This window comes from Uranotaenia lowii, chromosome 3, assembly GCF_029784155.1.
Source record: "Uranotaenia lowii strain MFRU-FL chromosome 3, ASM2978415v1, whole genome shotgun sequence".
NCBI classification, from domain to species: Eukaryota; Metazoa; Arthropoda; class Insecta; order Diptera; family Culicidae; genus Uranotaenia; species Uranotaenia lowii.
In genome coordinates this window covers 237,794,211-237,820,187 of record NC_073693.1, presented here as the reverse complement: position 1 = coordinate 237,820,187, position 25,977 = coordinate 237,794,211, and the positions used below count along the sequence as shown (strand labels likewise).

Here is a 25,977-nt window from a genome sequence, read left to right as displayed (position 1 = left end):
GTGTTGACAAAAAAAAATGATATTTGTTCCAGCCTTATTTTCAGAAAACATCAACCAAGATATTGGGGAAAAACGAAGAATTTTTCAAGTCAAAACTTTGATTTGAACCCAAATTAGTAAAAAATAATATATTTTTTCGAATTCGCAAATGAATAAATATTAGTTTGATTAAACAAAGTTCACTGATCACTGAAATTTCTAAATTTCATCTTAAAATCACTATTACTGAAAGGTTTCGACGACCTGAGCATACATTTCATATTCACTTCAGGCTCACTTGTAATTCACCTCGTCATTCACTTGAAATTCGCTTAACCAGTCACTTAAGTGAATATCACTTGACGGTAACTTAAAATTCACATGAATTCACAAATGGCCAAAATTCACTCCAGAGGTCACATTCATTTTAAGTGAAAATTATGTTAAGTGCATGTTTATTGAGAAAATTCATATAAACGGATTCACGAAGTTGTCATGACCCTCTCAGCATTCAATGAAACTTTGTGGGCATAAAGATCTTACCAAGAAGTGTATATATAGGAGGTGTTACTGTATATCAATTTTCCGATTCAGCCATATTGGCTATTTTGGCATACAATTGCCGAACTCATGGAGTTTATTTACCAAAAAATCACAGAAAAGCTGAGCAAATAATCTTATGATTGTAAACAAACTCATTGAGAGCCCCGCTTACTCCTCGCCTAATTACTGAGAAAGTTGGAGAACCTTGTGTTTCACAAAACCTTGGATCTTACCTACACTGAACAAAATCGGGCTATATAATATATCGGGTCAACCCAATAACTTCTAGAAATTAGGGTATTGATAAAAGATAATAGCATTTCTAATGAAAAGTAAAAGAAAATCCAATGAATTCTAGCTCTTGGTTTTGGTTGATAAAAATCCGTCTGAAACTACTAAAAGATCCAATAAATTCTATAAGGCAGTCACCCGTTGTAAAATGCATAAGAAGACCCAATAACTTTTATAAAATTTAAACCATTTAAATAATATCGATTCTGAAAAGGAATTAGTTTGTAAATCAATCATTGTTCATTTTCAAAGCTCAATCTAAAATACTGGTAAGTAGTTTATTTTGATCTGCAATGCAATGAAATATTGTGATTATTTTTATTCCAGAATGAATAAATGCGGAAATAGTAGGATTTATTTTATTTTATTTCGCTCGATAAAAATATTTCTCCAGCTCAAGAAGATGACGATTTATGTGAGGGGAAAACTTTATTCGCAGCTTCGTGTGACTCAATCAAAACATTCAGCTTGATGAGAGGACTTTTTTTTTGACGTCGCAACATATTTCGTTGGTAAGTTTATATAGTTTAATTATTTTGAAGGAAAAGTAATAGTGTTAAAATACATTCCAGAACAAAAGTCCATTAACCATATTTGATGGATACCACCACACGGCAATGAGCAATACAACACAGGAAGAAACACCAGCTGTATTGAAAGTACGAAGAACATCCAAAAGTGATATGGAGGATGCGATATATATTAGTTAAAAAAAATAAATTTAAGGAAAGTAAGTAAAATAAAGCAAAACAAATTTTTAGCTAAATAAATATTAGTAAGTTTCATTGGATCCTACGATACCGTTTCATTTCATATGCAAAAATAATAAATCGTTTCAACTTGCCGCACTACTACATTTATCGGAATTTCCAATTAAATCAATCCTTCAACCATTCCAATAGAATAAATTCTTTCTAGTACTGGTAAAAAGTATTGGATTTTCTAGTAGTGCAAAAGCATTGGAATTTCCGATATTCTTTATAGCCCGATTTCGTTCAGTGTAGTTAAGCAACTTGGCATACTTAGTTTTCCAAAAAAATTATCTAGACTAACATTTGAAAAGGGCAAAACTTTTCAGGCAAAAATTTTAAAAACATTTACGCTCGAAAATTACAATTCCTACACAAATATTCTAAGAGAGATTTAAAAAAATTATTGAATTTTTAGAAAAAAAAAAAAATATTAATTTTATCTAACACTAAAAAAATGCAATTTAAAAATTAAAACTCAATTTCTCAAAAAATGCCATCTCAGAATTTTTGTTCAAATGTTTTCCTAAGTCGATTAAAGGCCTACAAGTCGTCCATATATTGCTACTTTTCATGTTTTTTCTTTTGAAAATCATTTAATTTATTTTTTAGTGTAGTTTTTTAACCTTTAATTCAAAAACTGCTCCGTTGAATTGATTATAATGATTTCGAAGAAATGAGAGCTTCCATAGTAGTAATTGATGGTATAAATAACTGCAATAAATGCAAACTATAAACTTAAAATCGATTTAGAAAAAATGGACATCTCAGAAATCGGTGATTTTTTATTTGTGGCGGTGAGTGATCTACAACTCTTTTGAACATCGCAAAGTGATGTTATTCAATGTTATACAAAAAAAAATCAAAATTTTTTTTCAATTTTTGCGTTTTTATCTGGTTTGTTTGAAAGCTGTGTAGCTATAGGATGAAAATTCATATCTCAAAAAACTGCTTTGCATAGCCAGAGAACTTATTGAGTTAAATTACCTTCGCAAAAACATTTCATGCAATTATTAACAGCTCTAGTAAGCAAAGTCTGCCATTTTTAAATATTTTTCAATGGAATCAGATTTTTTATTTTATTATGTTTAACTTTTAACTTAACCTTTTTCATGAATTTTATAGCTGCTTGTCATGTTAGCAAAAAAAATAAGCTTAAGAATAGTCAAAACCAAAAATCAAAGACCGACTTCATTTCAAGCTTACATGAATTTTCTGCTGGTTTAATGTGCAAAAATTTATTCTTCCATACAAATTTCCATACAAAATTGAAACGCATAGCGCTAACTCAGGAGTCAGCCAAATCATCTGAAATTTTACAATAATCATAATATTAAAAATCTATGCATGCATTTTCTTTATTTTGTTGACTTACCAAATAAATTGAAAAATGTAAGGTAATTTTCAGAATTAGAATACCTTTTACCAGCAATTTGATGTTTATTCATAGGTACAAACGAATGAAACTTCTGGCATTCGTTTTTGTTTCGTTTTTTAAATAAACTCTCAAGTTCCTCAGACATTTTTGTGTATTGCTCTAAAGAAACGTTACAGAAATTCTTTTTTTTATACTTTTCTCTGTTTGTTTAACCGCCCTAGTCATATTGGAGTTATACTAGTATTTCCAACAGCATCACAAGGACCTTTTTCGTGTGAGTGAATGTGATAATGAAGGTTTACGAACTACTTTTCAACACTGTCCACGTTCAACTTTTCCGAGTTGTTATTATAATTGAGCATTTATAGTCATTAATTACAAACAAATTGCATTAAGATATGATGTATATGTGTAACAAGATGTTGGCAGAAAGAAAGCTAAGTCAATTCTCGTTTTTAGGCAGACAATAATAATATTTTCAATCCTAGGGTGATGAAACTGTACAGTGAATTGAATACCATTTACTTAGAAACAAGCTTCAGGAAATCTATTTATTTTCTGTAAAAAAAATTACAGCAATAAAATAAAGTATTAGTTTTGAATTAAAATTATACATTTAAACAATTCTTTTTATTTCAGTTAGAACTTAAAAAAGTTTTTGTTGAGAAAACTTTTTTCAAATAAATATGCAAAAGTTGCAATGTATAGAGACTTGTAAGCATTAGTGGTTTTAGGAAAAAAAATCATAAAATTCTGGACTGGTTTTTTTTTTTGTAAAATTGAGTTTTAATTTTTAAAATGAATTCTTCTCACACACACACACACACACACACACACACACACACACACACACACACACACACACACACACACACACACACACACACACACACACACACACACACACACACACACACACACACACACACACACACACACACAAAATATTTCATTCAATTCTTAGAGTGTCAGAAAAGGTTGCAAAATTTTGCTGCCACTCCGTGCTATTTTTATGCCAAAAATGCGCTGAAAATTGACATTTCATAAGATTTTTATTCTATTGGATAATGTATCCCAAAAGTATAAAAAAATTAAGTTAGAATCGAACCCTACACAGAATTTTATTTTAACTTGCCAGTCCGATACATTTACCAGTGTACCAACTGAGTCGGTTGGCAAACGAATGTTTATTGTCAAAATCTTTCTGCCACGCCCGATAACCAAAAAAAACGCACTGCGTTGGCCGTCTGCCGTTTTGCCGGTGGTTTTTTTTATCCTCCTTTGTTTTCGATGGGAATGGAAAGGAAATGGGATGGGAATGAGAATGGGACGAGAATGGAATGGGAATGGACTGGGAATGGATGGGAATGGAATGGGAATGGAATGGGAATGGAATGGGAATGGAATGGGAATGGAATGGGAATGGAATGGGAATGGAATGGGAATGGAATGGGAATGGAATGGGAATAGAATGGGAATGGAATGGGAATGGAATGGGAATGGAATGGGAATGGAATGGGAATGGAATGGGAATGGAATGGGAATGGAATGGGAATGGAATGGGAATGGAATGGGAATGGAATGGGAATGGAATGGGAATGGAATGGGAATGGAATGGGAATGGAATGGGAATGGAATGGGAATGGAATGGGAATGGAATGGGAATGGAATGGGAATGGAATGGGAATGGAATGGGAATGGAATGGGAATGGAATGGGAATGGAATGGGAATGGAATGGGAATGGAATGGGAATGGAATGGGAATGGAATGGGAATGGAATGGGAATGGAATGGGAATGGAATGGGAATGGAATGGGAATGGAATGGGAATGGAATGGGAATGGAATGGGAATGGAATGGGAATGGAATGGGAATGGAATGGGAATGGAATGGGAATGGAATGGGAATGGAATGGGAATGGAATGGGAATGGAATGGGAATGGAATGGGAATGGAATGGGAATGGAATGGGAATGGAATGGGAATGGAATGGGAATGGAATGGGAATGGAATGGGAATGGAATGGGAATGGAATGGGAATGGAATGGGAATGGAATGGGAATGGAATGGGAATGGAATGGGAATGGAATGGGAATGGAATGGGAATGGAATGGGAATGGGAATGGAATGGGAATGGAATGGGAATGGAATGGGAATGGAATGGGAATGGAATGAGAATGGAATGGGAACGGAATGGGAATGGAATGGGAATGGAATGGGAATGGAATGCGAATGGAATGGGAATGGAATGGGAAATGAATGGGAATGGAATGCGAATGGAATGGGAATGGAATGCGAATGGAATGGGAATGGAATGGAAAGGAATGGGAATGGAATCGGAATGGAATGGGAATGGAATCGGAATGGAATGGGAATGGAATGGGATGGTAATGGAATAAGAATGGAATTGGAATGGGATGAGAATTGCATGGGAATTGGATGGGAATGGGATGGGAATGGGATGGAAAATAGATGGGAATTGGATGGGATTGGGATTGGAATGTGGATGGGATGGGAATGGGATGGGGATGAATTTGGAATGGGATGGGATTAGGATGGGAATCAGATGGGCTCGATACATCATTCGACAGTATCTTTTATGGCTTATTATTTCCATCCTGTTTTGTCTTGTGATGGGATATAGGATATGTTTATTTGGATTCTTTCAGACATATGCAATGCGGTTGCATTCAAAGGACAATGCCAGCGATAAAAAATCTTGTTAGTGCCGGTCCGACATAGAATTTTATGCCGATAATTCCACCACATAGGAAGGTCATTATTGGAATAGAGTCTTATTTGTGGAGGTAGTTGTCCCTGCTGTGTGGAATTTTGTAAATAATACTTCTATCATCGAAAATTTTACTTGAACGTCGAGAATACAATAGCCGCTTATGGCTCATGAGCCGCTTTGTCAACTCTTGGGTCCAAATTTTGCCCAAAAAAACATTGTGTTTAGTTTAAACATTCCATTAGTTTTTCATATTTTACCAAACCAGAAAAAGAAACAAAAAAAGAGTTCTGAAACTTTTTATACGCGGTCTTCAAAAAACTTCGCTTAAATCATAATTCGTGGAACCAGCAGAGAAAAGCCAAAATTGCTCAATTATTATAGAAAATTTTTGAATGTTGATTACTTTCTATAAATACAAAGGATAATGAATAAGTTGTGAATGTCATCCGTATTCTCATTTGTTTTTTTTTTACAGTTTTCATCATGATACCTAATGAATGATTTTCTAATATTTAAACATCCCTCATTATTTGGAGCTTTTTTTAAATTTTAGGATGAGATAATCGTGTCATGTGATAATCGAACTAAGTAGATTTAAGTGAGCATGCGTGCTTTTTTGCAGGCTAGAAGCGCTGTAACAAATGTCAATCATATTTTATGAAACCTTTTTTGATAGCTGCCGGTTCCATCGATCATAATAGGTAGGTATCGTTACCCACAAGAGAGAGAAAAAAAACCGATCCTCAATCACGCACAGCTCCAATACAAAATAGGTAGAAGGTAAGCAAAAAAAAGTGTTTTGATACCATGACCCGTTCAACCTTGGCGGGTTCTTCATCGTACCTACACCTGAGGCACCTTCAAGTGAAACAGAAGGTGGAAAAAAAACTATCAGCAACTCGAAAATGATCAATTTTCCGGTAAGGTCTTGGACCCGCACGTCAATATTATTTTAAGTGAATGAACAAGTTGCCGACCGGCTTATTTTATGACGACGGCGATGGTTTGGTTTAAGCTAACTGATAGAGGAATTTGGCTTAAGCACGGAAGGTTGCCAAGTTGTGAAGACTAGTTTAAAAAAAATCGGTACAGGTACATCTTTTGCTAATGAAGTTTCGATCACGAGAGCTAATGAATCATTGTTTTCATGCTTTGCTTGATTCGATTTTCTTAGATTTTGAAATGGGTCATTTATGCGGTTGTTTGTGCTTCGCACCAACCTAGTTAATCATAAATTCTTGTTTTTATTTATGCGCTGCAGCAAAACCCGACGCCTTAGAAGTAGTGATTCATAACTCCGGAATTTCAACCACCATCAGAAAATGAAAGTGACAAAACATAAATTTCCAGTCACATTTCTATTCAACATTTCAAAGGGAATGTTTAGACATACAAACAGCGTTGAGAAATTGTTAAAATCAAACTTTGAATACTTTAGGGCAAAAATGACAGAATTTTACTATAGAGAAACTGAAAAAATATTAGGTACAAAAGTTTAACAAAATATGAAGATGATAAAATTTTTCGAGTATACAAACAGTAGAAAACATTGTAAAAAAAAACAAATTCCAGAAAACGATCAACATTTGTGTGTGATTTTTGTAGTTAATGTCTTTAGCATAACAGTAAATTTTTGTAATTTGCAATTTTTATATTTTTTTTGTAATTTTTGTAATTTTTGTAATTTTTGTAATTTTTGTAATTTTTGTCATTTTTGTAATTTTTGTAATTTTTGTCATTTTTGTCATTTTTGTCATTTTTGACATTTTTGTCATTTTTGTCATTTTTGTCATTTTTGTCATTTTTGTCATTTTTGTCATTTTTGTCATTTTTGTCATTTTTGTCATTTTTGTCATTTTTGTCATTTTTGTCATTTTTGTCATTTTTGTCATTTTTGTCATTTTTGTCATTTTTGTCATTTTTGTCATTTTTGTCATTTTTGTCATTTTTGTCATTTTTGTCATTTTTGTCATTTTTGTCATTTTTGTCATTTTTGTCATTTTTGTCATTTTTGTCATTTTTGTCATTTTTGTCATTTTTGTCTTTTTTGTCATTTTTGTCATTTTTGTCAATTTTGTCATTTTTGTTATTTTGTCATTTTTGTCATTTTTGTCATTTTTGTCATTTTTGTCATTTTTGTGATTTTTGTGATTTTTGTCATTTTTGTCATTTTTGTCATTTTTGTCATTTTTGTCATTTTTGTCATTTTTGTCATTTTTGTCATTTTTGTCATTTTTGTCATTTTTGTCATTTTTGTCATTTTTGTCATTTTTGTCATTTTTGTCATTTTTGTCATTTTTGTCATTTTTGTCATTTTTGTCATTTTTGTCAGTTTTGTCACTTTTGTCATTTTTGTCATTTTTGTCATTTTTGTCATTTTTGTCATTTTTGTCACTTTTGTCATTTTTGTCATTTTTGTCATTTTTGTCATTTTTGTCATTTTTGTCATTTTTGTCATTTTTGTCATTTTTGTCATTTTTGTCATTTTTGTCATTTTTGTCATTTTTGTCATTTTTGTCATTTTTGTCATTTTTGTCATTTTTGTCATTTTTGTCATTTTTGTCATTTTTGTCATTTTTGTCATTTTTGTCATTTTTGTCATTTTTGTCATTTTTGTCATTTTTGTCATTTTTGTCATTTTTGTCATTTTTGTCATTTTTGTCATTTTTGTCATTTTTGTCATTTTTGTCAGTTTTGTCACTTTTGTCATTTTTGTCATTTTTGTCATTTTTGTCACTTTTGTCATTTTTGTCATTTTTGTCATTTTTGTCATTTTTGTCATTTTTGTCATTTTTGTCATTTTTGTCATTTTTGTCATTTTTGTCATTTTTGTCATTTTTGTCATTTTTGTCATTTTTGTCATTTTTGTCATTTTTGTCATTTTTGTCATTTTTGTCATTTTTGTCATTTTTGTCATTTTTGTCATTTTTGTCATTTTTGTCATTTTTGTCATTTTTGTCATTTTTGTCATTTTTGTCATTTTTGTCATTTTTGTCATTTTTGTCATTTTTGTCATTTTTGTCATTTTTGTCATTTTTGTCATTTTTGTCATTTTTGTCATTTTTGTCATTTTTGTCATTTTTGTCATTTTTGTCATTTTTGTCATTTTTGTCATTTTTGTCATTTTTGTCATTTTTGTCATTTTTGTCATTTTTGTCATTTTTGTCATTTTTGTCATTTTTGTCATTTTTGTCATTTTTGTCATTTTTGTCATTTTTGTCATTTTTGTCATTTTTGTCATTTTTGTCATTTTTGTCATTTTTGTCATTTTTGTCATTTTTGTCATTTTTGTCATTTTTGTCATTTTTGTCATTTTTGTCATTTTTGTCATTTTTGTCATTTTTGTCATTTTTGTCATTTTTGTCATTTTTGTCATTTTTGTCATTTTTGTCATTTTTGTCATTTTTGTCATTTTTGTCATTTTTGTCATTTTTGTCATTTTTGTCATTTTTGTCATTTTTGTCATTTTTTGTCATTTTTGTCATTTTTGTAATTTTTGTCATTTTTGTAATTTTTGTCATTTTTGTCATTTTTGTCATTTTTGTCATTTTTGTCATTTTTGTCATTTTTGTCATTTTTGTCATTTTTGTCATTTTTGTCATTTTTGTCATTTTTGTCATTTTTGTCAGTTTTGTCATTTTTGTCATTTCTGTCATTTTTGTCATTTTTGTCATTTTTGTCATTTTTGTCATTTTTGTCATTTTTGTCATTTTTGTCATTTTTGTCATTTTTGTCATTTTTGTCATTTTTGTCATTTTTGTCATTTTTGTCATTTTTGTCATTTTTGTCATTTTTGTCATTTTTGTCATTTTTGTCATTTTTGTCATTTTTGTCATTTTTGTCATTTTTGTCATTTTTGTCATTTTTGTCATTTTTGTCATTTTTGTCATTTTTGTCATTTTTGTCATTTTTGTCATTTTTGTCATTTTTGTCATTTTTGTCATTTTTGTCATTTTTGTCATTTTTGTCATTTTTGTCATTTTTGTCATTTTTGTCATTTTTGTCATTTTTGTCATTTTTGTCATTTTTGTCATTTTTGTCATTTTTGTCATTTTTGTCATTTTTGTCATTTTTGTCATTTTTGTCGTTTATGTCATTTTTGTCATTTTTGTCATTTTTGTCATTTTTGTCATTTTTGTCATTTTTGTCATTTTTGTCATTTTTGTCATTTTTGTCATTTTTGTCATTTTTGTCATTTTTGTCATTTTTGTCATTTTTGTCATTTTTGTCACTTGTCAATGAACAGAAATTGTTAAGCATAAAAAGCATGAAATAAAACAAATTAAAAATCGAAAGTTTGACTAAAATCAAACATAATAAAGTCATTTTGTTGAACCATTGTTTCTATTTGATTAAATAAAGAGAGGAAGCTAAACTTTAAAATTTTGAAAAATCTGTTCCTTAAAAAAGTTTCAATTAGTTCGGCAGTGAAACAAAAAAAGTAATAATTTTTTTTTGAAATTTTGAAAATTACTTGAAAAATAAACAATCATTTCATTGTTTTTGAAGGGGCCCGGACATTCGGCCGAAGGCTGATAGGCCGAAAGATGTTAGGTCGAAGGTCGCTAGGCCGAATGGGTTAAAAGGTCGAAGGATGTTCGGCCGAATAGGACAATAGGCCGAATGGGACATTAGGCAGAAGGTTATTTAGCCGAATATTATAAGGTCGAATGGTCACTAGGCCGAATGGTCGTAAGGCCGAATAGTCGTAAGGCCGAATGGTCGCAAGGCCGAATGGTCGCAAAGCCGAAAGGTCGCAAGGCCGAAAGGTCGTTAGGCCGAAAGGTCGTTAGGCCGAATGGTCACTAGGCCGAGTGGTCACTAGGCCGAGTGGTCGTGAGGCCGAATTAATGGGCGATAGGCCAAATGTTCATAAGGCCGAACGGTCATTGGGCCGAATAGTCATCAGACCGAATGGATGCAAGGCCGGATTCGACCATTCGGCTTTGCGACCATTCGGCCTATCGTCCGTTCGGTCCTACAACCATTCGACCTGATGACCATTCGGCCTTACGAACATTTGACCTATTGTCCATTCAGCCTAACAGCCATTCTGCCTACAGACCATTCGGCCTAACTGCAATTTGCCCCAACATGCAAACAAGCGTTGATATGTCTTATCGGCCTAGCGACCATTTTGCTTAAGGACCATTCGGCCTAGTGATTATTCGGCCAAATGACCATTCGGCCTTATGGCCATTCGGCCTAATGACCGTTCGGCCTTATGACCATTCGGCCTAAGGACCATTCGGCCAAATGACCATTCGGCCTAACGACCATTAAGCCTGATGACCATTCGGCCTGAATAACCCATTCGGCCTAGTGACCTATTCGGACAGATAACCCATTCGGCCTAAAGTCCATCGGCCAAATGACCTTCAGCCGAATGGCATTCGGCCTCACGACTTTCGGCCGAATGACCCAGCCTCGTTTTTGAAAATCGTTTTGGTTTTAACTTATATAAAATTAGTATCTAGTATCGCTTTACTATTGATTGGATCTGTGATTACGGATAAGAAGCTTTTTAAAAATAAAATAAAAATAAGAACCACCCTAGTTTACACCCTACAATATTTATCTAAGTTATTCCGTCAGATAATTTTTCCGACACCTTGCATAGTAATCTGAGGAAAGAAATAAAAAAACCAACGGCTGTGGTTCTCACACTCGCCCCAAAATTGCTACATTCTCAGTCACTTTCGTTTCAAAATTAAGCCATTATCATATTTACGAAAGCTCCACCAAATCTCTACCGCTTCGTTTGCTAGATAGGAAAGAAAAATCAGAAAAGTGATGGAAACAACAACAACACACCCCCAAGAACGTCGGCATAGGTGGCAGCAGCTTTGCATGAAATGTGGCTTGAAAGAGGTGAAAAAAAAATTATTATTATCATGGAACACTGACTTGAGTCATAACGAGGTAGGTTTCAAGTATTTAGTGCGTTCCGCGGCAAGGGAAGTTTAATTGTGTGATTTTTCACACTTCTCGCCGATTTTTTTTTCAGCGCTAGCAAAATAAAGTATTCAACGCTCTGTGATCCGGAGCCGAATTCCGTTCTTCAATGGGTTAAAGAATTCCGACTTTTTTTTGCAAGCTTTCTGCTATATGGGAACTAAGCTTTCTGAGCTTGGTATTTTTGGTTTCCATCGCATGGAGCACTTTTTTGCGCAATTGCCTGTCGATGCGAATAACTTAATCAAGCGCGTTGCTATTTGATATGCTGCTCTTCAAAGGTGGTGTTCCACAGATTTTAAAATAGTGATGGTTTTTTGCAGATGTTTACTGCAAGGCACTCAGAACAGTTTTTCTTAATCAAAGCCTAATTCTCATAGACATTGCTACAGGGAAAAGAGCACGTGTAGCATCAATCATAAGTTTTTTTATGTTGGTTTTACGAAATACAGCATATTTAGGAAGTTTTAAAATAAGCGTAGCCCTAATGTAGTTCGAAACATCTTTTGAGGCATTCTTTAAAAAAAATATAGAATGAAAAAAGTTGTCCTAACGCTGTTGGTCTATGCGTGTCGCTCCCAAAATTGGGTGAGGTTTTCCATGTCTCAGAAATCAAAATAATCTAGACAACCACGTGACCAGGTGTCAATCAACCTTCAGAACCCAACCCTGCTTCGCTTCAGCAGGGGGTGATTTTTTGTTGCTGTACGAGAATTGAAAGCGAAAGTCCCAACAAGATCGTTGACTTGATTCTCTAAATATGGGGTGCAGGAAATTGGACCCAATCGTTTAGCTGTAAGATCGATCCAAGTAGGTCTCAAGGAGAAGCAATGATCGACACGATAGCAGTAGGCTAGGTTCCCCGGATTATTTTTTTCAGATTCTGAATGTTTGGATTGTCGTGGAATGAGTCAATCTGATGATGACGACTGAAAAGTAGGTCTGTTCAATGATTGTTTGAGCTATACTATTTTCGATTTTTTTTTTTGTTAAACATCGTACAAATATCCGATTTACAATTGCATACAATCTCATCTAAATATCAAAAACTTCTCTTGCTAATGCAAGATGACCATCCCCGGAGGCATTATTCATCAGATAACGTCAGCGCCAAGGATACATCTTCACAAATCATCGACCCTGCGGGTCATCGGTAGCCATCAATCAACAGGAGCTACCGATACCTACAGCATACATGAGGGTTTGGTCAGTCAGACAAATGTATTCTTGGAATTCGTTATGCCAGTTCCCAGTTGTCCAATAAAAAATCGCAACCTGAAAAAAACGCCAAATTAACTTCCCGGGGAGTTGAGAATCTTTTTATGAAAGAATCCTCATCCACATAAATTTTATTTTGGGTACCCTTCATTCCCGGGCAAAGGTAATTCATTGAGTCGGGAGGGACCTTGAATTTTGTTTTGAACAAAAAAAAACCCCACCCCTGCTGGGGGAAGTTTCGGAATTCTGTTGCACAACCACCACACATTTTGACCTTCGTCCCATCACGAGCACAACGTTCAACATAATACCTACATGGTCTGTGATCGTTGCCTTCCAACTTCTCCCCAAAACCCGAAATAAAAACGCTATCAAATTACACACCTGAAGTCTCTGCTCTTATGGGAACCTGGATAGCTAGCGAGCGGCCAGTAACAACAATATTCTCAACATAAATAAACATGCTTTAATGGGACCCCTTAATTCCAGTCATAAAGATTCGAATGGGGGAGTTTTTTTCCTGTTCGGGGCACTTGCTAATCCGCAAAGGTAATTCATCCAAAATAGATTAGATTTTAAACTTCAGTCAATGTTTTGAGAAGATGACCTACTGAATCTGATAATAGTTTTCATTGTCATTGACAATAAACTGTTTTGTCTTTTATCCACATAATTAAGTATTCTACCTTTGAGAAAATGAAAAACTTTCTTTCAGGCGAAATTCTAGCGTGCGGGTTTGTCTTTTTCAGCAAAAAAAAGTTTCATCATCGCTTCTGAAGTATTCTCGTCAATATATTAAAAATATTTAAAATTTAATTTTGCAGATCGTTGGTCATCTATATAATGACTGCCAAAATAGGTAAAAAAAGTTATAGCAGTTTAATTCAAAAAAAATCTTGTGGAACTTTTCTAGAAACTTACACTGCGGTACGAACCTCTTATGGTGCAGCTTTCTGAAGCGGAATCTGGCCACCGTATTCATCATATTGATTTACCTTTTTAAGCATAGGTGTGCAGTTAATGCTGTTAAAGGGTTCATTTGTGCTGATCCATGAAATGAACGGATCGCATAAAACTAACCGGATAGAACTGGAGCATACGAATAAGTGCAAACGAATCATCCGAGCCGTTCGAACCGTGCGATCCATCAGAACCATAAGAACCATCCGTACGAGCCGTTTGAACCGTTTAAAACTTCCGATCTATCCAAACCGACCGAACCGTTCAAGCCGATTAATCCGTTCAAACCGTTTGAACCGCACAAATCGATGAATCCGAACCGTACGAACCGTTCAAACCGTCCAAACTGTTCGAGTCGTTCAACCCATCCAAGCCATTCAAACCGTACGAACCGTCCAAACCGTACAAACCGAAAAGAACCGTTTGAACCATACGAATTGCACGATCCGTTGTACCGAACTTGTACCGAACTTGTACCGAATCGTACGAACCGTTCGAACCGTTCGAACCGTACTAACTGTCCAAACCTTCCGAACTATTCGAACCGTCCGTCCAAACCGTTCAAACCATAGAAACCTTCCGGACCGTTCGAATCGAACGGCCCATCTGTCTGAGTCGTTCTAACCGTATACCTTCCAAACTTTACGATCAGTACAAATCGTCTGAAACGATCGTCCGTCCGAACCATCCAAATTGTTCGAACTGTTAGAACTCTACGAACTGTCCCAACAATTCAAGCCGTACCATTCAATCGAACCAAACCGTTCGAACCGTCCAAACCATTCGAATCGTCCGAAACGTACCGTACAAGCCGTACCAACAGTCCGAACCGTACGAATCGTCGGATACGTACGAACTATCGAAATGGTACCAACCGTTCGAACCTTATGTACTATCCGAATCGTCAGAAGCATACGAATCGTCCGAACCGTACGAGCCGTACGAACCGTACAAACCATACTATCTGATTCAATCGTACGAACCGTACCAACCATCCGAACCGTACGAACCGTCTATTTTTATTAGTTGATAACCCAGGTGGTAAATCCCGGTTTATGCATTGTATTTCAAGGCACGGCGAGCCACCGCGTTCCCCAAGTTTGCTACTCTGGGTCCATGGATACAAAGGTAAGACTCATGATATACTCCGTGTAAACCTTCTAATCACTAAACTCCACCTGACGTCATAGACCTAGTTCCCACCTCGAACTGTTTGACGCACTATGCTTCAATAGTGGGAGGTATCGCTCTAGTGAGCTCCATGGCAATACTCATAGACGAGACCACTTTCAGCAAAACCTCTCATCCTTACGACTCAACGTCTGAACTCTCCTCTAACGACTTGAGAACCGACATCTCCTCACAATTACTTGAGATCCTACCCCTCCTCGCAACGACTCGAGGTTGACGTACACATACATCTCCTTCGCACGACTTAAGGCCCGATTTCTCCTCTAGCGACTCGAGATCTGACCTCTGACCACTTAAACCCCTCATGGATGGTCCTCCCAAACAAGAAAGAGCCGGGAGAAAACAACACTGTTTTCAGTTCGGCTTTTGAGTGTTATCCTCTTCCGCTGATCGTGTTCCACTCGTTATACGAGTTTACACGAGCTGTAAGCAGTGATGCCACACATACCGATTTTTGGGTATTTATACCGATTTTTGACAAAATTTTTGATAAAAAATCGGTGTATACCGAATACCGATTTTTAGTAAAACAAACTGAACATACTGATTTTTGAGGTTTTGGTACAAAATATAAGGTATATTTCAGTCTATGGAAGACTTTCGAAAATATTGAGTTTCTGTTAAATTGAAGACGACCAAATGATATAATTTGGCGATAGCTAAGTAAGAGCCACTTTTATGATACGTTTACGTCTTTCAATATTTCAATCAAAACTCTCAAATTGGAAAGGATTGAAGCATATTGTTTTTGATAGTCGTATGTTTGAAGACAAGTCCACGAATAAAATGCTAACTATCCGTTGGAATAAAGAAATATTTTTTTCGTTGAGAATGTTGGAAAATTATTGTTTTCTATAACATATTTTATGATATTGATAATTCCGCCAATAATGCCAGCGGAAGTTAATCTTATGAGGTTTAAAACGAATAAGTTTGAAAAGAATTGTGAAACACATATAAAATGTTAAGAACACTCTATAAGGATCACACGTTTCAGAATTCATGTGTTAATCGGTAACTTGAAGAAATTTAATGATTGAGAATCTTACAAGGAAGCTTCAGGGTATTTTTAATGTTCAAATTACGGCAAATCAGTCCAATTTTGTATTTATAAACGACGTTTAATTTATTCCGACGTTTCGGTGTTTATTGACACCATCATCAGGGATCCTACAATGTTTTTTGAACAATATTATTGTAAAACTAAAGTGTTTTGTTTGTGTGTTGATTGTCCTATTTTATAAGCCTACTTACAAAGTTGTCGTTTATTACTTGTTTTTTGTAAAAACGTACTGCCGGATTATTTTATGCTGAATCACTGTAACGGTGGTTGGAAATGTTATAAAATATCATGTTAAACTGTACTATTTCTTACGATTCCAATTCAAAATTTTTCTCCAAAAAACTTTCTATGAGAAGCACTGTTGTGTACTTTCAGGCGGTACTATTGTTTTGCAATGTTTCTTCTTGCGTTGTTTTGACGTAGAATTACGTCTTACGGCAACACTATAGGGGGGCAAATTGAAATTCGCGAACGGATCTCGCGTCACGAAAAACGCCTCTTTCAAAGACATCTTTCTTAAAAGACATACCAAGCGTGCTCAACGTTGATTGGCTATTCGAAAGTGAAAGAAAACTAGGACGCCCCGCCCCTTCCTGGGTTTGGGTTTTTTACCAGCCTGCGAAAGGTATAAAAGCAGGGGTCGACTGACAGTTTGTTTCATTTATGGGATGAATAAACCCTGGAGGCTTAAAATCCCAAATAAAACAACAAAACAAAACAAACAAGGTTTGTTTCATTTTTCCAGAGAAATTCAAACCTGTGACATGGGACTGAGATCCCAGATCACTGAGTTCACCCGCGCACACACACACATACACACACACATACACACACACACACTTCCCATCAACACCTTCCATCACCATGCAACACACACCTCCTATCACTACCCATGGAACACCACCCGCACACCGCAGCCTATTTCCCACCATCACCCACCGTACACCTCCCCGCCATACTTGCCATCACCACCACCCACCTATCGCACGCCACCACCCCCATCCATCCTGACCACCTACCATCGCACACCACCCACTCACTCATCGCGCACAACAACCACCCACCCACCCATCGCACACAAACACCACCCACCCACCCATCGCACCCAAACACCACCCACCCACCCATCGCACACAAACACCACCCATCGCACACCACCACCACCCACCCATCCAGACCATCCATACCACCCATCGCACTCGTCATCCCTGAATGATAATATAAAAGTCAAGACTCTCTCTTTATAAGATTTTGGCCCTGAAAAGGGCCGTTTATTGAATTTTGATTATATTCAAACATAGTTAATCCAACGATTGCTCCGGAATCCTAGGTAAAACCAACAGTTTTAGCTAGCGATTGCTATGTGATCTGAAGGAAAATAAAAACAAGATACTGATTCCAACGACAACGAGACGCATTAGGCCAAACAGTTTGAAAGCTTTTGCACTGAGTCAAGCGTTTAGATCAAAGCAGTCGTTGTAAGCTTTACTCGCAAGCGTTTGATACAAAGCTCGTGTGTTGATCACATTATTTGCATAACTGCCGGGCGCAATCATATCGACGGCAACGGTCTTGTTTCTGCTTATACTAATATTTAATTCGCCTTTTTTTATGCAGTTGAAAAAGCTGCATACTATCTTTATGGGTCGTTTTAGACCATTAATAGGTATTAATCGAAAATTTAGGGAAGAATGACTTTTCTTGAAGATAAATTCTTTTAAAAAAAATTCGACATACTTTATTCTAGAATGCTAATTTAAGACGAAAAGCACATTGACGCACAAAGACATTGTAATTCTACGTGAACTTCTCGGTCGTTTCTTATATACAACCTCTGTAACTTTTTTGTTCGGTCTGATTATCGATATTTTTGAAATCTTTCCGGTTCATTTTCTTATAAATGTGTTGGTTTAATATGTTTAAGACAGATGCAAAAATAAAGTTTAAATTGTTTACATCTGTTCTTTGGTTGACTGTGTTGGGTGTGTTAAATAAATGGCACATTTCGAGAAAATTAAGTGTGTATTTGTTAAAACTTGTATCTAATACAATTGTTTTATCGATGTTGAATGTGTGGTTTGTTTCTATAATGTGGTCTATGAGTGCTGTGTTGTCTTTCTCTCTGTTTTTCTCCGCTGCTCTGGTGTTATTTGTAATACTGTCTTGTTTTTTCTTTAGCATTTTTATGTTACTTTTGTGTCCGGAGATAATATTTAATATTTGAGAAATTAACAAAAACTATATATGAAATTTTTTAATTAGGGCCCTCGGCGCCAAAGGGGTATAAGAGCAAAAATTATCCATTTTGATTTAATAATACGGAATGATTTTTCATGTTTCAAACTATATTTGGTGATTTATTCAGATGTTGAGAAATTTATTTACATACCGTTATGCTCGGAAGAAAAATACAAATTATTGAAAAACGTATAGAAAACGGTCAAACACAACAGCTTAAAAGCGTTTTTTTCTCAAATCACTTTTGTGTACTTATACCGCTTTTTAAAAATACAAAATTTGCAACAATTTTCTAAAAAAAAAATTAGAGAGAAAAGAATAGCATAAACTTTATAAAAACTCTAAGAAACTTATTAAAAATGTGTAAAAAATAGAAAAGGCGAACACTCTAAATTCTATCAGGCTTTAATTAGAAAAAAAAATTATATGCAAGATTTCAAAATCTCAATAAATGCTAATTTATAATCACCTTAAAATACAGATATTCATACCGATTTTTCGGATTTCCATACCGAGAAAAGATTTTTTGGGTTTAAAAATACCAATTTAAATGTGGCATCACTGACTGTAAGTGACTCGGATGGCAAGTGTGAGAGCTTTAGTATCTGAGTGGGAGAAACAGAATTCTAAGCAAAGAGCGCCCTAGTGTTTCAGTCATGCACCTCAGTGTAAATGAAGAAAACAATTCTTTAGATTTCCACCACACAACGTAGAAAAAATAACCCACGTTACCATGCCCACTGCTGTTTGCTGTTTTGGATTTTTTTCTTGCAAAAGGTAGCGTTCGGAGAAGAGGTGCCGGGTCGGGTGCTTAGCTCAATTGGCACGCGCGTTTGACTTGTAAGCCAGACTATCGGGTTCGATTCCCACTTCCCCCCAACTAAGGTTAAGGAAATTTTGTGAACCTACGGACATAAAAAACACAAAACATGTACCTAAATGGTGTCCACGATGAAATTGCTACACAATGAAATTGTTCTCACTTTTCAACCGTTGGATAGAATTTCATGAAAATTTGAGTAGATTTATTTCATAGTGCATTGTTTACATCCTGCAAGTTTTACAGTCCTGTGATCAAAACTCGCGGGAATGGAGTCGAAAGAACAGCTCGTTCGTGATTAAATCTTGCGCGTTCATCACGAGAACAAGAATCTCTCGCATCGTTCTATCGCTAAAACGTTGGGAATTGCGAACTCCACGGTGTCGCGAGTGATTAAGCGGCTCGAGGAACGATTGACCACCGATCGGAAGCCCAGAGGTGAAGGAAAAAGTATTTCGTACAACACCAAAAACACAACCGCGTAGTTGGGGCCTTCAACCGAAACCCGAACGCCTCCGTTCGGGATGTGGCTAAGAAGCTGCACCTGAGCCGAATTTTTGTCCAGGAGGCCAAAACTAAGGCTGGGCTTCGAACGTATAAGGTACAAAAAGCCCCTAATCGCGACGAGAAGCATAACAAGTCCGCCAAAACCCGTGCCAGGAAGTTGTACTTCAACATGCTGACGAAAGTTGAATGCTGAATCATGGACGACGAAACATATGTGAAGGCCGGCTACAAACAGATCCCCGGCAACATGTTTTTCGAGGCCAATGATAAGTTCAGCGTTCCGGAGGATTTCCACACTCAGAAGATGTCCAAATTTGCGAATAAATTCCTGGTTTGGCAGGCCATCTGAATATGCGGGAAACGAAGTGCACTTTTCGTGACCCAAGACACGATGAACGGACAAGTGTACATGAAAGAGTTCCTCCAGCAGCGTTTGCTTCCTCTCCTGAAGGCCAACAACGTCCCAACAATCGTTGCCACTTCTCCAAGGACGTGTTTAAGTGGTTTACGGACAATAAGGTCAGTTTCGTGTCGAAAATGATCAACCCTTCCAACACTACAGAGCTCCGCCCCATCGAGAATTAATGGGCGATTATGAAGCAGCATCTTCTTAAGCAACCTAGAATACTAAAGACAGACATGCAAAAATCGGTTGATTCACTGGTTGTGCAGAATCTCATGGCCGAGATTAAGGATAAGGTGTGGGAATTTGCGTATGGACTGTAAATAAAAAACGAGTAAAATGGTAAAATGAAGTTGAATAGTTATTTTTCAATTCCTGAAAGTTTGATAGCAATCGGATGAAAACTCGAATTTTGCGAATCAATTTAGTGTAGTGCAATTTCATCGTGGACACCCTTTACGCTGGCGGCTTCGGACGAGATGGTCCGGTATCCACTGGTAACCTGCAGGTTTGTCAGCCGCTGAACAAAGCAGAGTCTCAGCAGATTATATTGTCTTCGCAGGGCCTGCCTCCAGGCCGCTGCTCCGTACCCCAAGATTGACGTGGTCACGCTTGACAGTATCCTCCCCTTGCTACTGCGGATCGAAGCTGTCGTCGATCATCCACCCTTTGGTATTCAATTGAAATGGTGCAATGGCACCTGTTTTGGGTGAAATAAGGTTGGTGATCAGCACCATCTTGGTTTTGTGGTGAGCTAGACGCAGACACTTGGAGTACATCCAGCTTTCCACTGCCTGGGTAGCTGCTGTTGCAAGTAGCTGTACCTCCGCTGTTGAGGATCCTCTCGCCAAGAGGACTACGGCATCCGCAAGTCCTACGAATTCAGCTCCCGATGGGGGACTCATTCGTAGGAGCTCGTCGTACGTGATAGTCCACATGACCATGTCCAGGATAAGCTGCTCTCGATTCGGCACACGGACGGGCAAAGAGGAGAGGGCTTCGAGCCAAACCAAGCGGAGCCAAGATCTGGAGTCGTCAGAGGAGAGGTCATTGGTCTCTTGCAGTGGTCTCGAACAGAGGCGGAGCGCACGATAGTCGTGAAAACTAAGCGAGCCTCTAGTTGCGAGTAAAAGCCGGACCTCGAGTCGTCAGAGGAGAGGTCCTTAGTCTTGAACCGTAGCAAGAGGTAGGGTATATGTATATGCTGGAGTTTTGACACGAACTGGAGTTTGCCGATGAGCTCCTAAGCGCGGACTTGGTCTCCCATGTCGGGTATAACCTTCGATGCAGGTCCGGATGGGAATTATGGCCAGAGGCCCCAGGTGGACTTTATGGCGTAGGGGTACATAGTATCATGATTCGTCCAATTGCACCCATGGACCTAGAGTAGCATACTGGGGGGACTCGGTTGCTCGCCGTGCCTTGGCATTCAATCCGTTAAAAGGATTTACCACCTGGGTGATAAACTAATAAAAAAACATGACCGGGTCAAGTATTGACCCTTGTGGCACATCCGTCAAAACCTATTGTGTCTGTATGCCTTCACCGGTCATATAATGTAGTTGGCGATTGTGGAAATAACTTTCCACAAGTCTATATAGATATATCGGAACCATCATAGATATATCGGAACCATCATTTCATCAGGAAACACCCGTTCCGTCACATCTCGTTGCAATGTTGATCGAAACATTTCGAGGAACTCCCTGATCGCGGCCTTCACTGCTACGTTCGGAATACCGTCCGGTGTCCCAGTCGTATGAGGCTGATGGTCAGTGGTTAACATCGTGCTGTGGGAACAGTTCGTTGATAATTGCTCTCAATTTGTCTGGGCACGTTTCAGGTGGCGCACCCCCACTTTTAATTTTGGCCATGACTAACCGATAGGTATTGCCCCATGGACAGTCGTTGGCGTTACGACATAGTTGTTTGAAACGTGTCCTCTTGCTTGCATTGATGGCCCTATGGAGGGCCAATCCCGCGCTTTGAAGAGTGGCCTTAGCTCCGCTCTTCTATCTTGGGTCCTTGCGTTCTGCATCCTGCGCCCTGCCCTCCTATGGCAGTTGGCGAGCAGTTCTGCGATTTCCTCTGTCCACCAGTAGAGGGATGGTCTAGTGTCTTTACGCTTGGCGCTTCTCGTCATCGCAAGCGCAAGCTAGTACCCTCGTCAGTTTTTCAACGGACAGGTTATCCAGGTGCCTCTCCCAATGTAACACCTCGACGAAGACATTCCAGTGGAATTGCGATATCTTCCAGAGGCGTCACCTGTCCTAGACTTACGTCTACCTGACTGCGTACTTGAGCCTAGCCTATAGCGGATCTCGAAGTGATCACTATTTGTTTATTCCTCGCTCATCATCCAATCGCAAACCAACTCCGGGCCACCAAAGGTGACATCTATGGTTGATTCGCTCCCGTTTCTGTGGTAGGTTTCGGTGTTACCTACGTTTGCCAGGTTCAGATTTGACCTCTGGGGTTTGTGAGACAGACCATCCGAACCGTCTGAACCGTCCAATCTGTACGAGCCGTTCGAATCGTGTGAATCGTACGAACCGTTTAGACCGTAAAATCCGTACGAACCGTTTGAACCTTTCGAACCGTTCAAATCGTATGAACCGTATTAAAACCAATATTGGTAATGGTGATTTTGTAATCTAAATATGCTGGCCTGCGGATCCGAAACCGACCGAGCCCGCTTGTCCAGTAATAACAAGGTCACGATCGACGGCAACGAGCTGGAGGTAGTCGAAGACTTTGTCTATCGCGGCTCACTGGTGACCGCAGACAATGACACCAACCGTGAAATCCGGCGATGAGTTTTCAGCGGAAGTCGTACTATAAACTCCACAAGCAACTGTGGTCGAGAAGACTTAGCTTCCGCACCAGTGTAACCTATACACAACGCTAATTAGACCGGTTGTCCTCTACGGGCACGAGATGTGGATATTGCTCGAGGAGGACCTTAGCACACTCAGAGTGTTCGAGCGCCGAGTGTTTAGAACCATCTTTGGCGGCTTGCAATGGACCGAGTGAATTGGTGGAATATTGTTCATCAGGTTATGTCGTGAGACGGAACACCAAATAAATATAATAAATAACTGTTTTTTCCTGGGCAAAGATACTTCCTGACAGCATCCTAATAATGATACACGATCGGATACCATAAAACAATCAAATCCCAGCAAAAATAACACCGAAGCTGAACAAACATCGAACCACAAAAATCAACCAACAGGGACAAAAAACCAAAACTTAACAACAAGTCAACTGCGAAAACGAAATCAAAGCTATTTACGATCGTGTCGTAAATGAAGATTTTAAAACGTCAAACGAGATGAAACGCCCAGCCAGCAGCCAGCAGCAATACTGGGATGAAAAGTTTTAACAGTCAGCGTTTGCTCACAAGACAACCCCCCAAAAATGCGGACTTAAGTGGAGCTCTTTTTTTTCCTGCTGCAGTTGTTATGTCATTGATGGGTGATCAACTTTAAAAAAAAACATCACAAAAATGTTTCTTTGTGACAATGGCTGTTTTTTTTTACTTTTTTACAGCGCCCATCGCACCGGTTAATCATAATCGGTGCATCTAACGGTTGATTGGATTGAGATAAACAAGTGTCTCTCTGGTTGACTAAAAGTTACCTCAAATCGAAAGCTGCATTCTTTGGATTTCAAGCAGTGGAGCTTAATTTATTGTCGTTAGAAAGAAAATTTAGTTTCCATACCTTTTTCCGATATTTAAGTTGAATAATGATGATGCAATTAATCTTTCAAGAATTTTTAAAGCAAAAAACCGACTGGGCAGTGCAAAATATTCCTTAGTTTTTTTTTGTTTGTAAGAGAAAAGTTTCCAGGAAATTATTGAAATGTCAGAAGAAATATTTACCTTGAACAAAAAGTAAAAGCGCTTTTAAACCGTTTTTGGCTCTAAATCATTTCAAAGAATGGGACCCTTCCGTTTATTTTTTGGACTCTGTAAGACGAAGATGCCCACCTGATTCAAACCTTCTCGTCGTCATTAATCAGCGCATCTCATCGTGGGGGTGCATTCAACAAATTATGATCACCCCCACAGGCCAATCGCACCGGATAATCTTCCCAGAAGTACCCAGCTGGGAGTGGTTCTGAAGATATACCCAAAACTTTTCTTCTTGTGCTTATCCCATATGATTCTTCCCCCTGGAGATGATTCCAACTTTTCTCCAACTTTAGCGCAATTTTTGTTTGTATTTGAAAACCTTGAGCCATTCGCAAGAATTCTCACGTGACTGGAATGCCGGGTTGCAGGCAGACCCCGACGCGAATAGGAACTGAATTTATAAACGAAACATCTTAAGACCTCATCATGATGGTTGGTTTCTTTCCATTTTTCTTTATTTTATTTTTTTGCTGAAGCCTCCATTTGACGCGGTTCTGTTCCTGGAAATGCAGATGAGGATGATTTCATTGTTGTCGTCTGTCTGGCCGCGTCAAGTCGACGACGCGTCAACGACGACGAACGGTGCGCATCAGGGTTGAATGTTTGATTTAACATTGTGGAAAAAATCTTTGTAGAATGTTTGTTTTCCGGCCGGAATGAGTGAAGGTGATCTATCCGGTTATTTTGTGAGATTCTTTGATGATGACTTTTCTAGAACGCTTCCTAGCATTTAAAAAAAGCCTAAGGTTTATTCTTACCTTATTAAATCCTGCCAGTTATTGCCGAGTATGTAGGGTACACATTGAATACAGCTTTTATCTGAAAAAAAAAAACATTATAACATGATTTATATTTTTTTGAACTCAGAAATATTTGTATATTTATGTCAAACAACATTAACGAGGTCAGCGTAATAGCTAACAAGAAATTTCTACTCATTAAACACAGTTGTTCAATTATGAAATAGCTAAGAATGGAAACTAGACCCAGAGGATGCAAATAATTGGAAAAACGTGATCTCCAACTTCATTCATAACATTCTAATCAATGACTGGTAAGAATATATCAACACTGTTAGTTCAAAAAGTGGAAGATAGAACAACTAGGGACAGCGATCAACGGCGATGACTCGTCGATTGATGTAGGTTACTGTCCGCTGAAACTGGTTAATCCACGACCTAGTTCATAAAACGCGCTGACCTGGCTTATTTTTTTTTTTTTGGAAACGTCTTTCCAGCTTCCATAGGTTTGGCAAAAGGTAAATCAATAACTTCAAAACTTCATCGGCCACAGATCGGCTTGTGTAGGTCGAGATGACTTGGTAATAATTCCTTCCAGAAAATTTTACAGTTACAAGCAGACGCAGAGTTCACGACCGGCCGGCGCGGCGCAGTGACCATCACTTAACTTAGGGTAGATACAAATTGATTCCTCTCCTCCAGAATTCGAAGAGGTGCCGTTAAGTTAAAGCTGATTTGTCTTGCGGATGCTGGAGAACAGCTTATTTCCATCGGAATTCGATGGTGGACGCCTTTTAGGGTGCGTGTGACACATTTCCATATTTTTCGGCTAGGATTGGATGCGATGATCGTTTATCGTGACCGGTTCGTCACTAGAAAATGAGTCTTCCGTATGACATGACATCTGAGGGAAAAAGCTAGGGGTTTCTAACATAGTTACAAACCTCCTAGCTACGACCACAACCGGACGATTTGTTTATCACTCGGGGAATGGTTGAAAGATGAAATTCCAGTCGGACTCGTTTATTTAATTTTTTTAGAACAGTTTTTATTCCGATTGTCCCGGTTTTCACCGTGGAAATTTCATCATGGCGGTGGAATCGGAATAAAAACTTTTCTTGTAGATTTTTAGCAACGAGTTGGATTTTCATCTTTAATCTATTCCTCGTCAATTCCGCCATGTTAAAAACCAAATTTTATCGCGTTGTTGTGTTATTGACGAAATAATATTTTTCACTTTCATTCTCACGAGCAGTGTAAATGGGTAATTACTGGAGGAGGGTTCCCATA

General features: G+C 37.6%; 1 protein-coding gene across 4 annotated transcripts in view; it reads right to left on the bottom strand.

The window, feature by feature from the left end:
* LOC129758486 (uncharacterized) overlaps positions 1–25,977 on the bottom strand; it is a 250,910-nt gene that overhangs the window by 137,706 nt on the left and 87,227 nt on the right. For all 4 annotated transcript variants that reach the window (XM_055755989.1, XM_055755990.1, XM_055755988.1 and 1 more), the window contains exon 4: positions 24,706–24,766. The gene's annotated coding sequence lies outside the window, so the exon portion shown is untranslated. The remainder of the gene's footprint in view (positions 1–24,705; positions 24,767–25,977) is intronic.